Raw genomic sequence first — 11489 nt, 5'->3', positions numbered from 1 at the left:
CACAGGCACAGGGGGGGGAGCACGCGGCGATTCGCGTCATCACCCCGCGACGCCTACGGCGACCAGGAAGGTCCGCCCCCGCCCCCGCCCCCTCGGCAGCAGAAACGCCCGACGTCACTCCTGCGCCAGTTGCAGGAGGGAATGCGGGCGGAATCGGCGCATTCGACCCGGTTCCAGGGCCTAGTGATGGGAAGTGGGGAGGTGACGTGCAACAGGACAATGAGACTGAAGGTTCTGCCACGATGGAAAAGCGAGGGAGGCCCTAGGGGCGTGTAGTTTTCAGCCCACCGTGGTTCTCTTCGCCTCAACACGCAGAAAGATTTGATATGAAAGAGCAGCAGATTCGCCTATCCGGACCCAGCAATTCTTCTAGACCTCTCGCCTATGGAAATTCGCACACAAGTATGACAGTCACGCCCCTTGCAGCATTCTTTTTCTTTTTTTAATTTTGCATCCCGTTGTATTTTTTTTAATTGATTTCAGAGAGCACGGGAGAGAGAAATAGAAACATCAGTGATGAGAGAATCGCTGATGGGTTGCTTTGTGCACACTCCCCTGGGACTAGAGCCCTCAGCCAGGGCATGTGCCCTGGCCAGGAATCTAACCATGACCTCCTGGCTCATAGGTCGGTGCTCAACCACTGAGCCACGCAGGCCCAGTGTCCCTTCCAGCATTCTTAACATAAATATTGGAAACTAGAAGCCCAGCACACAGCCTGCCTTGACCGCAGCCCCGCCCACCCGCCAGCCACTTGCGCAATCCCGCCCACCGGTGCAGGTCTTTGGTCCTTAACGCATTAGGGCCACAGGCCTTTTATAATATAGATAGGTAGGTGTTCAGTTGGGGAATGTTTAAATCAAGTATGTCATATGCGTTAGAGGATATTCTGACACCATTATACAGTAGAATAGGCCCCGGCCAGATAGCTTAGTTGTTTAGAGCATACTCCCGCTATGCCAAGGTTGCCTTGGAGTTGGATCCCCAGTCAGGGTACCTACAGGAATCAACCAATGAATGCATAAGTAAGTGGAACAGTAAATCAATGTTTCTCTCTAAAATTCAACCAATAAATTTTTTTCTTAAAAAGAGTTGAGTAGAAGAGTACATAAAATTAGAAATATATTTACATGAAGTTCAAGAACAAGCCAAACTAATGCTAAAGTCAGGTAAATGATTGCCTTTGGTTTTATTGATTGCACTGGGGCCCGAGGGAACTTCCTAGGTTGATGATGGAAAGATTTCATTATCTTCCTCTGGGTAGTGGTTATTCTGGTAGATAAAAAATCAAAAAATCAAAACAACTGCACACAAGATTTATGAACTTTGTAAATTATACCTCTAAAAGGTGTTGGGATTAGATGTTCCTGTACTGACACGGGCAGATCTCCAGCAGCAAGCATATAGGGCACTATGATTCAACCTTTTTTATCTTTTTTTAAAATATATTTTATTGATTTTTTACAGAGATGAAGGGAGAGAGATAGAGTTAGAAACATCGATGAGAGAGAAACATCGATCAGCTGCCCTCTGCACATCTCCCACTGGGGATGTGCCCGCAACCAAGGTACATGCCCTTGACCAGAATCGAACCTGGAACCCTTCAGTCCGCAGGCCGACGCTCTATCCACTGAGCCAAACCGGTTTCGGCAACCTTTTTTATCTTTTTATTGAATTCATTGGGGTAACACTGGTTAACAAAATTATAAAGGTTTCAGGTGTACAGTTACACAACACATCATTTGTACACTTTATTTTGTTGATTTAGCCTTTTAAAAAATGTATTTGAATTTTTTTTCCTATGGTTTGAATGTTTGCTTCTGGGAAAACTCAAACTCAACACAGAACTTCCAGAAAGAATGAACTGTGAAAATGGGTAGAAAACATTTCCAAACAACTGTAATAATCTGAACAATAAAGATTTAATTAATCAAAACAACCATTTCCAAATAAATGATATTTTTAAAATTCCAAGAAAATTGAGAGAGTTCCCTGTGGACATAGAACAATGGATGAAAATGACCCACACTTGAGGAGTTAATTTTTTTCCTCTGGGTATCTCCCATGTATATATGAAGTATATATGTTAATAAACTTCTGTGTGGTTTTCTCTTCCCAATCTGTCTTATTCCAGGGGCCTCAGCCAAGAACTTAGAAGGGTAGAGGGAAAATTATTTTTCTTCTCTACATACCCTTTCTCAGGAATCTGTTGAAATAGGTGTCCTTTCCTTTATATGAGGATGTAAACCAAGAAAGATGAAGACATGGGATCTAGGAAATGAGAGATTCAACATGGAAGAAAAATGTAAAAAGAATACTCAGGATGACTGTTGAGAGAAATCCCAAGACTTTCAGCTGTGCAGCAGCAGGGACATTAATGTCTCTGGAGTGACTACATTGATAGATCAGATCAGTGGTTACCAATAAAAGGGAAAATAACATATATTTTAAAACTACTAGAATCAAGTCAAAAGAACGCAGGTACTAAAGGGTAACAGAATATGCCATCTCCAAATATGCTGCTTTGGTATATTGGTTATTTTAGAGCTAAAAGCTTTTGAAACAGCAGATGCAAGAAGTGCTTTCTGACCACGCCTCCCTTTTCTATCTCAAAATGGGTCATAATATTGTCCATGAAAAAGGTGCCCTTCCTGTACCAATAATAAAAAAACACCCTTACCACCAGACTAGTAATCAATACTGAAATAGATCTGTACAAACGCAGTAAAATAATCCTTATCTTCCACTAATTTTAGTTCCATATATCTTCTAGTTACTTCCCTAAAATTTACTGCCGCTAGCCCAAGGGTGGGCAACCCCTGGCATGCGTGCCAAACATGGCACGCCAGTAACTTTTGCTGGCACGTGAAACCCTCTCTTATAATCTTCCATTTACAATTTTTTTCTTAATATCGACTTTTTCATTTTTCAGATAAATTCAGTGTAGGTGTATCTTAGATAAGTAAATAATTTTACATAACAAGTTATCTTAAAGACCATAGACATGGATTGACGAGCAAGGGGAAGAGCAATTTCTTTTTCTTTTTTTAATCTATTCTATTGGTTTTTTTTAAAGAGAGGAAGGGAGAGGGATATGTAGTAGCTTGTGCATAGCTCTGAAGGTCACGAAATATAAACCTGATGTAAAATTTCTGTCATCAGTGATGCAGCAGCAGAAGTCCCACTGATAATATCAAATGGAGTCATAAAGTTTCCTGTCGGACTATCAGTGTACATGTATACATTAAAAAATAAATGTATTTTTCATCATCATATACTGTTTTTGTCGCTCAAATGAATTTTATTATTTCTTCAACGTTCTTCATATACGTACACCTTAAGAGATATCAAGTAGGCGTAGCATGTTCTCAAAAAATTAGGGTTGGCACACAGAAGAATTTTGAGTCAGAGATTTTGCTGCTCTTGGCACATACAAAAAAGTTGCCCACCCCTGCCCTAGCGCAACCCCCACTTTTTTGTAATTTCTTCACAGATTCATTGCTGATCTAGAAAGTATATATAAGCTTCCTTGAGCTGAAAAACAGTTGAGAAGAAATGGATTCAAAAGCTCTCTGCCCTCCACTTATTTTCCTAAAAGCAGGACATAAATTTGTAAAAGTGTATCCCCTCTCCTCTCTACCAGAGAGGAAGGAAGTTAATCACAGGAGACAACTCTACACCCTATCAACCCAGAGGCAGCATTTAAAGAAACTATAGCCCTAGCTAGTTTGGCTCAGTGGACAGAGCATCAGCCTGCACACTGAAGGGTCCCAAGTTCTATTCTAGTCAAGGGCACATGCCAAGGTTGTGGGCTCGATCCCCAGTAGGTGCAGGAGGCAGCCAATCAATGATTCTCTCTCATCATTGAGGTTTCTAACTCTCTTTTCCTCTCTGAAAACAATAAAAATAAAAAAAAATAAAAAAATACATAACCCTGCTAAAACTAACCCTTATCTACCATTAGTTTCCCTATATATTTGCCTTCTCACAGTTTATCGATAGAGAAGCTCAAAGTTCTTTTTCTATGTCTTGTCACTTCTCTAAAAATTTAATGTTCTTTTTTAAACATCACAAATATGACTTTTTATTTCTCACCATTAAGTCTGAGTTTTAAACAGATTCATGGATTGGGGGCTCATATCCACTAGCTCCTGCACTATTAGCACCTGTCTTATCCCCAGCATCTTTTCCAGAACTGCTGCTTTCACAGTGGAGCTCCACCAGTTTTACCAATTCAAATCTAGGCTTCTTCAGCACTTTGATTTTTTCAAACAAAGACGTCATGGAGTGAATAAATAGACTGGCAAGTTTTCTCTATGTCTTTTCCAATACTATCTGGAATCAATTTATTGACCACTTCTCTTAAGTCATTTGTCTGTACCTCTTGGATCATGATTTCCATCATATTCTTCCGGATTTGACAGATGTTGATGCTGAGCACAGCAGGTCTTCCAAATCTGATAGTTGCATTTTTTAGTAAAACCAGCACAGAATAGACAAAGCAAATAACCATCAGTAGTCTTACCATCAACATGATCTTCAATCATGGTCTGTCATTTTTTGACCACAGAGCACATTTTGTTATGGGTAAGATCCATGTCTTGGAAATTAGGCAGTTTTTGTCCTGTTCATTTTCATTAGTATTTGTTGAAAAACTAATGCAGTATCTGACTTTTCCACTTTTAATAATAGCCAAGTGGTATTATTAAAAGAGCAAATGCAATTAATTCTTCCTATTAAAAATAAGAGAAAAAACTTCTCTCCTGCCTTCACTTTTCTCCCTTTTTCCCCCTGCAATTCTTTCTCTCTCCTTTTCAAATATATGCCAGTATCCTACCTAATAAAAGAGAAACATGGTATGTGGCGTACGACCGCTACCCTTCCCATTGGCTAATCAGGGATATATGCAAATTAACTGTCAGCCAAGATGGCGGCCGGCAGCCAGGCAGCTTAAACTGAACATGAGGCTTGCTTGCTTCAGTGACGGAGGACTGCAATGTTCCCCACCTGCCTTGCCGGCCTCTGAGCCTGCAGTTTGAACATTGTAACAAATATAGAAGCTAAAAAAACCCCCAGAAACCTGCTTTCAGCGAGCCCGGGATCTCAGAGCTGGAGTTGATACAGAGTTTCGATTATAGAACTGAAACAAACCAGATATCTACTTTCAGCAGCTGAGGCCTCAGAGCTGGAGCCAAGCCTCAGAGCTAAAGCTGGCCCAGAATAAAAAAAAGAAAAGAAAAAAGGAGCGGTTGGGAGCTTCAGTCCCAGCCTGAAAACAGCCCTCAGCCCCTCACCCAGACTGGCCAGGCACCCCAGTGGGGACCCCCACCCTGATCCAGGACACCCTTCAGGGCAAACCAGCCAGCCCCCACCCATGCACCAGGCCTCTATTCTATATAGTAAAAGGGTAATATGCCTCCCAGTACCAGGATCAGCGGAGCCGAGAGGCCTCCCGGCACTGGGATCAGCGTGACAGGGGGCAGTGCCCAAACCCCCTGATCACTCTGCGGCTCTGTGTGTGAAAGGGGGCGGGGCCACAACCTCCCTATCCGCCCTGCTCTGTTGGTGACAGGGGGAGGCGCCCCAACCCCCTGATCAGCCCTGCTCTGTGCCTGATAGGGGGGAGCTCCCCAACCCCCTGATCGCCCTGCGGCTCTGTGTGCGACAGGGTGCGGCGCCCCAACCCCCCCTTCCCCACACGGGCCCTGCTCTGTGTGTGACGGGGTAGAGCCATAACCTCCCCATCGGCCCTGCCCATTGACCCTTCCTTGAGTGTGACAGGGGGCGGTGTCCCAACCCCCCAATCAGCCTTACCCTGAGCGTGACTGAGGGTGGTATCGCAACCTCCCGATCCGCCCTGCTCTGTGCATGACAGGGGGCGGCGCCCCAAATCCCCAATCAGCCCCGCTCTGAGCCCGACCAGGGGCTGCACCTAGGGATTGGGCCTGCCCTCTGCCACCCGGGAGCAGGCCTAAGCCAGCAGGGCGTTATCTCCCGAGGGGTCCCAGACTGCGAGAGGGCACAGGCCGACCTGAGGGACCCCCACCTCTCCCCCCGCCCAGTGCACAAATTTTTGTGCACCGGGCCTCTAGTATATATATAAGAGGCTAATATGCTAAGTGTCCCACTGTCCAACTGGTTGCTATGATGCACATTGACCACCAGAAGGCAGAAGCTCAATGCAGAGCTGCCTTGATGCACACTGGCCATTTACAAAGAAATAGCACTGTGGACCTGGCACCCACAAAGCAACACTTGGCTCCCCGCAAGTGGGACACAGACCCTGCCACCACCCCAGAGTGACAGCCCACCAATTTGCTGCCAAGACCCCATGAGGAAAAATGCAGCCTACAGCCCAGCCCAGCCCAGAAACTGGCTGTGGGCACCAGGTAATGATGTCACGTAGCAACGCCTGGCTTCCTCTCCCTAGTGACTAGCCTCCTTGCAGTTTCTTCAGCCCAGGAACACAACTTGTTTTATAGCCAGGTGCAAACATTTTACACTTTGTCTGCGAAACATTTTCCCATGCCTCATCTCATTTGATCCTCACAGAAATCCTGGAGCAGGTAGATAGGAGACTCGGTGGAATCCTATTTTCTTTTCATTACCCCCCCCCCCCCCCCCACACACACACACCAATGCATGAATTTCATGTGCTGGGCCTCTAGTATATATATAAAAGGCCAAGTGACCAAGCATCCATCCATCCAACCATCTGACAGACCCACCAGCTGATACATATGACACGCACTAGCAATTTAAAAATAAAAGTTGACTTGCGCATGCACAATACATATAAAGCTCTTGCTGGTGCCAATTGCACGCCTGTGTTTCAATCTGTCATTGTCAATTGTGAATTTGGTTGACACTTCTATTATAGAGAAAGGGTGAATAGCAATATTAAAATATTTCTTTAAATTAATTTCCTTTCAATGTGCACGAATTCATACACAGGACCACTAGTCTAAGGAATATTGTCACAAAGGACTATAATAGGGAGTTAAGGACAGGATACTATGAGAGTTCAAAAAGGGAAACTGCCAATTCAGCTTAGGAAATAGGAAAAACTTCTGGAGAAAGTAAGATATGAGGTCAGGCTTGAAAGTGATAAAATAGATTTTATTGAAGGTTTAGAGAAAATTCAAAGAAATTTTACACTAGATGTTACTTCTCCAGTATCCAGGGGAAGAAAAAAAAATGTTAATCCTTTCATGAAGACCCTTGTTGCTAACTTTGTTCCCTATTTCTCATTCTCCTCTCTGCCCTATTCTGAGAAAAGCCCCTCCATTAGGTGAATTTCTTTCTCTTTTAAGAAAACTCCATCCCCTTCCCACAGAAATTGGCTTCGCCTGTCATCTGTTCTCTTTCTAAAATATCCTGGTGCAGTTCCAAGATATATTAACAGCCATGCAGTTCTCAAATTCCAACTTCTTTAAGCAATACTCTACCTTATTGTTACAAACAAGACAACAAACCCAAAATGGAGCAGCAATGGTATTCCCCAAGTCACCAAACCGAGACTTAACTTGATTACAGTTTCTGCTTCCCCAGAAATGGAATCTTAAACCAGCTAATCACGAATGGCCTGATCAGTATTAGTTAGGTAATCTGTCTGACAAACTTCTGCCATCCCCTAGGGAAAGTAACCTTACAATAACCAACTTGGTTTTTCTACTAGTATAATTTCTTTGTTCCTGCTCCCTTCTCCTATAAAAGTCTTAACTTTGTACATCTCCTCAAAGCTCTGTTTTATCTGCTAAATTGGATTCTGCTCAATTCAAATTGATTTTTGCTCAAATACTCTTAAAATTTTCTTTTAATCACTATCTTTTTATTGATTTCAGAGGGAGACGGAGAGAAAGAAACAGCAATGACGAGAGAGAATCCTTGAGCAGCTGCTTCCTGCATGCCCCCCCCCCCCGATTGCACAATCTGCAACTGGACTTGTGCCTTGACCTGGAATTGAACCATGACCTCCTGGTTCATAGGTCGGCACTCATTGGGCCACGCTGGTTGGGCAAAAATTGTTTTGTTGTTGTTGTTGATCCTCACCAGAGGATATTTTTACATTGATTTTTAGGGAGAGTGGGGGAGAGAGGGAAAAACAGAGAGAAACATTGATGTGAGAGAAACACATCAATTGGTTGCCTCCTACACACCCCCAACCCAGAGCCTGGGCCTGGGAGGAGCCTGCAACCAAGGTCCCTGCCATTGACCATAATCGAATCCGGACCCTTTGGTCCAAAGGCCAACACTCTATCTACTGGCTAGGGCAGAAATTGCTTTCTTAAAAGCAATTTGCAATTATTTCATGGAGTTCAGACTCCTACACATAACAGTTACATTTATTTGTTCTTCAGTTTACTTCTATAAGTATCCCAAATTGGCACTGATTGAGATCTTTCCAAGCGAATATTTAAAAATCAATCACTTTTTTTTATTCAATATAAAGTATTTAAGAGAGTGCCAATGAAATGACTTTGTAATGATTTCAATAATAAGGTCACTTTTTCCTGGAAGATAATTTTGGGGGAAATTTTCATTTATGTTTGAAGTATCTGTGCTCTCTCAATAAACATTTTTGATGAATGTTATGCTGAAAGCCAACATTCAATCATTTGCTAAGTTTCATTGATGTTATCTCCTAAATATTTAGAAATCTATCTCCTTTCTTACCTACCATCTCCTTCAGATCCTCATTTTCTGTAGCATGGATCACTACAAGAACATTTCAGAATCCTCCTTCTCAAGGCCAAAGGATTTTTTTAATGTTTTTTTTTTTATTATTATTTCAGAAAGAAAAGGAGAGGGAGAGATAGAAACATCAAAGATGAGAATCACACCCTGGCCAGCTTGACTCAGTGGATAGAGCGTCAGCCTGCGGACTGAAGGGTCCCGGGTTCGATTCCGGCCAAGGGCACATGCCTGTGTTGTGGGCTCAATCCCTGGTGGGGGTGTGCAGGAAGCAGCCAATCAATGATTCTCTCTCATCATTGATGTTTCTATCTCTCTCTCCCTCCCTCTCTGAAATTAAAAAAAAAAAGAAGATGAGAATCACTCACTGATCAGCTCCCTTCTACACGCCATCTATTGGGATCCAGCTCAAAACCTGGGCAAGTGTCCTGACCTCCAGGTTCATAGGTCAAAGCTCAACTACTGAGCTACACTGGCCAGCAAGGCCAAAGGATCTTAATAATGTAAATTACATCATCATAACCTCAAGCTTAAAATCCTTCAGTGGTCCCCATGCCTCATCATTTAAAGGTAAATTCCAAGTTCTTTGACATATACATGGCCTTTCAAGGTCTGATTCCTGCTTCCCTCTCCAGGCTTTCTGCTCCAGCAATAATGAACGCATTGTGATTGTAGCCTTTGACTAAAAACAGAACTACAACAGTGAAGATCAACCTTCACTACCTGGAATGCCTAACTATCTTGAATTTCTTAGGAGCTAAGCTGGTTGGAGGAGAATCTAGGAAGCCAGTGTTCTCCCAAAACATAGTCTCCCACATGGGGGCCTTTTAGAAAATTTATAAATATGTAATAAGTTGATACGGCAGTTGCAAGTTGATGTAGCCGAGGAAGTTGGGTTTGTTTCACTTCCTCACCAGCCAAGGGCGCAGACTTCCCCTCCGGGGGCTGGACCCTACGGGCACCTTGGGTTCTTGCAGGTTCTATCCAACCATTCAGGTATTTACCCTCTAAGCTCTCCTCTCCCTCCCGCGACTGGACTGGCATCCTTCCTCAAAGCTCCCAACCCCCGGGCTAAGCTGTTTGCCTACCACCCAGGCCAGTGTCAGGGCCAGGAACAGCGTTTAGACATCGTTACCGAGCCAGCGCCCAGCACCAAGTCTGGAACGTGGTTGATGCTCCGCAGAATTTTTGGAAGAAAGGACTAAACGAAGGCCAGACCTTCTCAGAGCTTACTTTCCCTTTCATTCAAGGAGCTTTTCCCAGATCCGCCCCTACCTTGGCCGAGGCTCCACCCCTTCCGTAGGGAGGCTCCCGTCTCCTTCCCCGCCAGCCCAGGCCCCGCCCTTCCCCGTCGCCCCGCCCCGAAGGCCACTGGAGTTTGGCGCCAACCGTGGTTTTGCTCCCCTGCGGACGGCGGGAACTAGTTGTGTGCGCCGGGACGTGCTTTGCGTCCGGTCTGATTGGCCAGGGGCGCGCAGTCCCGCCTCCGCGTCCTGGTTGAGCTCTGGCATTGGCAGAGATGCCAGGGAGACCTCGCTATACCGAAAGGATTCCGGGCTGTGTTGGGCCGGACCGGGTGGGTAAGTTGCCGGCTGGGTCCGGTCGGTCCAGCGCTGCCGGGAAGAGGCTGCCTGGGAGGTCGTACCCCGAGCGGAGGCCGGCGGCGTGCCGGGAGCCGGGGACTCGGAGAGAGCGGCATAGTCGGGGACGGGTGGGTGCGCCTGATGTCCGGGGCCCGCCGGGAGCCCGGTTCCCGTCGCCCTCGATTGCAGCTTCTGGGCTTGCGTTCGTGTCCCTCTTGTCCCTGGAGGAGGGTCCAGGCTGGTGCTGGGGCGAGCGTAAGTAGGAGTTGCGCTTTCGACCGCCCCTTTCCCGACCCCCCGAGCCCCCCAAAAAGCCACAAGCTCGTTTGGGGTTGTACTCTTACAGGCTTTCCGATGGGAGTCTTTGGAGGAATGGGTCTTCCTGAGCGCCTATTGGGGTGCTCATTGATGTGGTCGTGAGAATTTTGATCTCCACAGCGTCTAGAACCGTGACACACAGTAGGCCCTAACTCAGATGTTAATGTGGAATTTGCAGAATTTCAGGATAAATGGTTCAGGGATCCATTTGTTGGCGTTGACTCTGATTCTTCCCTGGTCTTTCCTAGGTTCTTTTCTCATTTTTTCCATTCTTTCCAGCTCCAGCTCCAAACCTTTCCCTCCCCTCAAAGCCCCTTTCCCATCTCACTCAGTGTCTCTTTGGAGGGGGACAGAGACATTCAGGGCAAGAATTCCCCCCTCCCTTACTCCAGTTATCTTCCAACATTTCTTGCCATTTTACAAGGAGATGGCCCCCTTTCAAAAAAAAAAAAAATTAGGCTCTTCTCCCTGATATTCTTGATTTTGTCATCTGGCTTTAGAGAGAGCTGGGATCCAATCCCAGACCTGCCACTTACCAGCTCTTTTACTTTGGGGTAAATTTCTTAATTATCTGTATCTGTTTACTCATCTGTAAAAGGGAAAATTAATAGTAGTGCACATCTCATAGGACTTGTGGAGGATTTAAAGTATTTTAATAATGTATTTGGAATAGTTAGACCAGTGTCTGGCTGATCTAAATGTAGGGTTCAGTATGTGTAGTGTTTGTTGTTTTCTCCTTACATATTCTTCAAGGATTTTGCTATACTTATATTTAGCCTTTTCCATGAGCCTCAAAATTCAAAATACACTCTACCTCTCCTCTGGCTTTTTCCTATTTTTCTCTACAAATGCTTATTGCATGCCCTCTTTTAATTATTTTATTCTTATTTATTTTTT

The 11489-nt window shown here is 44.8% G+C and overlaps 1 protein-coding gene across 2 annotated transcripts in view; it reads left to right on the top strand.

Moving 5' to 3' along the window:
* Positions 1 to 10218: 10218 nt before the first annotated feature.
* The window catches only part of CASP8AP2 (caspase 8 associated protein 2), a 36998-nt gene continuing 35727 nt past the window's right edge, over positions 10219 to 11489 (top strand). For both annotated transcript variants that reach the window (XM_015557690.1, XM_006778252.2), the window contains exon 1: positions 10219 to 10529. The gene's annotated coding sequence lies outside the window, so the exon portion shown is untranslated. The remainder of the gene's footprint in view (positions 10530 to 11489) is intronic.

Source organism: Myotis davidii, unplaced genomic scaffold (assembly GCF_000327345.1).
Source record: "Myotis davidii unplaced genomic scaffold, ASM32734v1 scaffold269, whole genome shotgun sequence".
Classification (NCBI taxonomy): Eukaryota; Metazoa; Chordata; class Mammalia; order Chiroptera; family Vespertilionidae; genus Myotis; species Myotis davidii.
The sequence above is the reverse complement of the archived record's forward strand: the minus strand, read 5'-3'. Positions and strand labels throughout refer to the sequence as shown.